The sequence below is a fragment of the Bidens hawaiensis genome, unplaced genomic scaffold, assembly GCF_021521415.1.
Source record: "Bidens hawaiensis isolate Kalapana, Puna unplaced genomic scaffold, B.hawaiensis_p1.1 tig00028978_1, whole genome shotgun sequence".
Classification (NCBI taxonomy): Eukaryota; Viridiplantae; Streptophyta; class Magnoliopsida; order Asterales; family Asteraceae; genus Bidens; species Bidens hawaiensis.
The window spans coordinates 288038-293776 of NW_027494755.1; the positions used below are offsets into that span (position 1 = coordinate 288038).

The 5739-nt window shown below is 34.9% G+C and overlaps 1 pseudogene; it reads right to left on the reverse strand.

The window, feature by feature from the left end:
- Nucleotides 1–278: 278 nt before the first annotated feature.
- On the reverse strand, nucleotides 279–1823 carry LOC143577941 (uncharacterized; annotated as a pseudogene).
- Nucleotides 1824–5739: the final 3916 nt, after the last annotated feature.

Here is a 5739-nt window from a genome sequence, read left to right on the forward strand (position 1 = left end):
AGTAGTGCAATTTAAAAAAGAAATCACTTATATGTATTGAGTCTGATCAATCTAAATTATTTATTCAAAATTCTCTAATCCACTTAAGTTATCTGTTAAGAGCCACACCACTACATATCCGGGGATCATGATTTACTTTTTTTTAACAACCAATTAAATAACGCCGGATACTCTGTACGCGGCTCTCATTGACTAAAGATAGTCCGAGCTGATCACGAGTCTGAATAGACAGAGCCTCTAACAGTCTACCTATCGAGAAATGGTGATTTACTTAATCATGTAAAAAACATAGATCATGAGATGCTCAAAATAAATAAAAGTAAATTCCATATTCCATTCAATAAAAAAGAACTTATCACGTGCATCATGACACATATTAACAAATCTCCACACTTCGAACAAATGTTTTTCTTTTAATAACTTATTTAAAAAGTAAAAGAAAACTAAAAACAATGTGCGCACCCTTGTACTACTTACTTCACGTAACCTATTGGTCTAGTGGTACACTGTATACACAGTTAAGTAACGGTAATAACATAACACTGCACATCGTTGTGGTACTAGCAAACGCGCATTAACGGCGACCCACACAAACAATCATTATTAGTAAACGATGACGCTTCAAGGTGATCGAACGGAAACCCGGTCGGAATGGTCCCACACAAATGGTTATTACTAATATCCAAATGCCCGATATACTTCGCCGACGACAACGATTTTGGGGAGCGCGCCTTTCAACTTATTAAACGATAAATCAAGCACCGAAAAATACGTCCGCGGAGTAAAAACATCCGGCAAGTAACCGTCAAGCGAGTTCCGGCTCAAGTTAACAATATTCAAACCGGAGTTACTCAACAAACTCACCGGAACCTCGCCGGAGATTTGATTACTGTCTAAATTGAGTGTAGACAATACCGGCATTGACCCGAATTGATTCGGGATTGACCCGGATAATTTGTTCATTGAAAGATCCAAATCCGCTAGCCGGTATATTCCGGCGATGGACGCCGGAATATTTCCGGTGAGCTGGTTTTTGTTAATTAAAGCTCTACTCATCATCGTTAGCTTACCCATATCAGTGGGTAACTCACCGGTGATCTGGTTATTGCTTAAATCAAGATGCATTAACCGGCCGAGGTTTACGATGGACGCCGGAATCTCGCCGGAGATTTTATTATCTGCGAAGTTAAGAACGGTGAGCTTTGATAGCTTTCCGATGTCTGCCGGAATGTTGCCGGTGACTTGGTTTCCGACGAGGTCGAGTATACGGAGGTGAGGTAAGGTGGTGATACACGCCGGAATCTCGCCGGAGATTGCTTTCCAGTCGGCGACTATTAGTGTGGCGAGCCGGTCTAGTGAACAGAGTGAAGGTGAAAGTGAACCGGTCATGTACCCTGACCGGCCGGTTTTTTGGAGGATTTTATCTTCTGACTCGCCACGTAGGATGATGTCGTTGACCCGACTGTCAGTCAGGTCACAACTGACACCGTACCAGTTTGTGCAGCAGTCGGTCCCGGTCCACGTGTCGAATATGCCTAAATACGGCTCGGTTAATGCGGACTTGAACGCGAGTAATGCGTCCCGGTCTGACGCCGGGCATGAGTTTACGACGACAGTGGCGGTCAGGAGGACCAGAACAACGACAGTGGTGGTGGTGAAGTTATTCATATTTTATTTTTTCTGTTAAGTTTGTTATCGTGGGGTGCGTTTTGGTTAATATGATTATGGGAAAATATATACATGGGGTGTAGGAAAATGACCCTGGAAGTTTGGTTAATTACGAAAAGAGGACTATGGGGGGCAGTTGGTTTGTGATTATTATGGTGGGGTGTAACAGGCATGTTCATGTTCAACTACACAAACGTCTTTGTGTTCCTAGCTGGAGTGAAGTCATTAAAAATTTAAGATAAGAATTAAGAAACTATTAATAATAATCATATTTGCATAATAGGGATTAGGGCATGTGAAATGATAATCTAATAAGACAATGTTGATAATTTAAGTTTATGGTTATGGTATTTGATTATGTTAAGAATTCAGTTTCAATCAATACAAATAACTGCTGAAAAAACACAAGCATGTATAGATTTTTGTGGTTTTTTTACACTGTTACAGTGAGTGCTTTATTTCACGAGCTCTTTGCTTCTTACTCTCGTGACTCGTGAGGCACTACACGTACAAGAATGGTTATACATAGAGATACATCTATGGTTTATTCTTTAGTGAACTAGAAAACTAAAAGGTTCAAACTAAAGATTTTAAGGGTCGGCTAGCTAGCTTTCCTTGTCTTTGATCTTTATCAAATCCGGTAACCGGTTTTCCTGTCTTCATTAAACCGAGCCCAACCCAAGAATGAGTCTCCACAAACCCAACAGATTATTCATTACACACAATACACTATGGGCATGTTTGGCTAAGCTTATGGAGAGCGGATCCATAAGTCATAAGAAGCTCTCCATAAGCTTAGCCAAACAATGCCCTATGTATGCTTATTGATTTGTTAAATGTTATTGGTTATGATTCTTAAATATACTATTTACCGTTTTAATTTTCACTTTGTCACTCAAATATGTTATGAGAGAGAAAAAATGTTAGTGTTTAACGGGAGATTTAAAAATTGAAAAAACAATTTAACTTGAATTAAATATGGGTACGGTAACCCTTACGTGGGTACATAATTAGTGTGGCTTTAATTTAATTTCTCAATAAGTAGTGTAAAAATCAGTCATGAAATTAAAAAGAAAAGTACGTACTAAAGAAAAGTACGTACTAAATTAAATTTGAAATAGTTACATATTGTTCGGGAGTAAAAGAATGTATCGAGAGATCTTGAAGGAAGTCTATTGCGTCACGTGTATGCCAATTTAGATATGTATTTAATAAGGCTACAATTTTAAACTTTTTCACATATTGTTCGAATTATATGAAAAAAGGAAAAAGTGTTTATATTTGCCATCATCTCTATGAATATAATCTTTAAATGAATGCAATCATAAATAAACCATGAGTTTGTTTAAAAGGTTTTTTTCTTAAATTTTGATAATATGCTATTATTTGTGACATATTATAGTTTATTTATAATATTGAATTGAAGCGATAGTTTACTCATGGCTCGTAATTTAGTCTTAATTAGCTTAGTAACTTTTTTTATAATATAACTTAATTAAGTTGATTTGACTCGAACTGTTTGGCTGGCTGGCAAACGATTTAAGCCGAATTCAAGATGTTAGCATATTAATGTTATTTGAGACTTGACATTTTTTATTATGGTGTATTTTAAGGCTTTATAAAAACAGACAAAAACAATAAAATTGGAAAAGACAAGCTATACCGAGTTACAAGTTTTCTCAAGTTGAATATGAGCTAAATACAAGTTCAAATTTCAATTTGGATTAAAGATTAGAGTCGAGCCAACTTGGCTAATATTATTGCGAACTTGAGTTAATGTCGATTTAACTTTAAGGTTAACTCAAAATAGATTAAATTTTAAGTTCTAATTAGGTAACTACAATAAGATTTGGACATATTCTATCATTTTGCCAGCCTGATTTGGTTTTCATGCATTTCTGCCTTAAAAAAAACTTACTTTAAGGTGCATATGAAATAAAGGATGGAATGGTTTATGGGCAAACAGAAGTTACTTGATTCAGTCAAAAGTAAAAGTAACTCACATGACATGTTGCATATATTTTACTTTTAAATCTTTATTTTAGAGAAAGGCTTATCTAATATATAGTTTGTATCCTTACAAAAATAAAAAAATCGGATTTAACTACACTTTTCCACCTTTAGTACATAAGAAACTGTACCTTTCATTCTTAATCTTTATGAATTATACGAATCAACCTCTATGTTTAGTGTTTGCCACGGTGTTCGTCATATTAGTAGATGTTAAAGCATATCTGCACCCGTATTCATTATGTATTAGGATCGAATTTTAGGTTAATTATATTATAAAGATGATATACGAGAGCTATTGGAGAGATAAATAACACACAGTACGTAATAAGTGTAAAGTAAAGATGCATTAAGATTTCACATGGTTACATATACAATTGTCTTGACATATACATATGTATTGACATACTCGTGGTTTCCAGACATTAGACCCATTGCATCTACATATGTATTGACATACTCGTGGTTTCCAGGCAGTAGACCCATTGCATCTACATATGTATTGACATACTCGTGGTTTTTAGGGGGCTTATGCAAGTCACTGTCTTGGAATACTCAAGTATGAACTTGTGGGCCCCTTCTACTTGTAGTCTATATATTGATGTTATTGTCTTTAAGTTGATATATGTGGCTCCTTTGTTGTTCGGGGTGTTACCCCTGCACTAGGCGAACATTAGACTCGCCCATTAAATCCAGTAATGTATAACTTTTCATATTTATCCAGTAAAGTACGAGCTTATAAATCTATCAATAATGATAACACGATACAATAACTTCTTAGAGTATTTATTTATCAAATTTACACTCTTTTATTGCCGCATCTTCTAATTTATCAATCAAATGTAAATATAAATGTATTTATGTAGTTTCTAAACATTATAACTTTAAATCACTAAAATGACATGTGAAAAATAAAATAAAGGGAAAATTACCTAAATAGACAAGCTTGACTAAAAAATTACCAAAATAGACATGTCTATTTAGCCTACATCTCTTCAATCATTGGTTTTTTAACCAATAAACATCTGCCACGTCACCGAAGCCGGCTAAGGCGGCTAAGCCTTAGCCTCCACTTTATGGGCACAGAATTTTATAAAAAGTAAACGGGTCCCACCTTTAACCAATAAAAATTCGACACGTGTCAAAGGCGGCTAAACTTAGCTTACATCTATGGTTATTTAGCCAGCTAACTAAATAGACACGTATCCCGAAGCCGGCTAAGAGTCAAAGACGCCGGCTAAATAACCATAGATGTAGGCTAAGTTTAGCCGCCTTTAACACGTGTTGAATTTATTGGTTAAAGGTGGGACCCGTTTACTTTTTATAAAATTCTGTGCCCATAAAGTGGAGGCTAAGGCTTAGCCGCCTTAGCCGGCTTCGGTGACGTGACAGTTATTTATTGGTTAAAAAACCAATTATTGAATAGATGTAGACTAAATAGACATGTCTATTTTGATAATTTTTTAGTCAAACTTGTCTATTCGGGTAATTTTCCCTAAAATAAAACAATACCATGAAGATCATGTGAATCAACACACCTAAAGGCAAGTTAATATTTTTAAGGTAACGTGACTCTTTGTCTTTTCTAAAGGTGATTAATAAAATGGTAAAGTTAAAAAGATTGAAGATGTGTGATTTGTTTAAAAAACATAAAGTGAGGACGACAAACTACACATGGTCACACAAGGACACATAGAAGTTGTAGGGCAAACTGGCTAAACAAATCAAAAAACTAGACACATGGACCAGTCATATATAGTTCTAGACCGACACTATTAGTAAAAACGAAAATCCGCCCATCTAGTCGGAAATTTATTTATTTTTTTTATTGTAAATACTTAATTGGATTATTTGATTATGGGTAAAAAGTTAAATGTAAAGTATTTGTAGTATAAAATAATACACGCGATCTAGATAATTTTAAATTATGGTTAATGCTGCATATGTTTAAAATAATATGCATCTTTTTTTAAATATATAATTTATTAAAGCAATTTTACAATTTGGAGTTTCTTTTCCATAATCAACCAATGAGAAGCTTACTAAGATAAAACTCCTAGA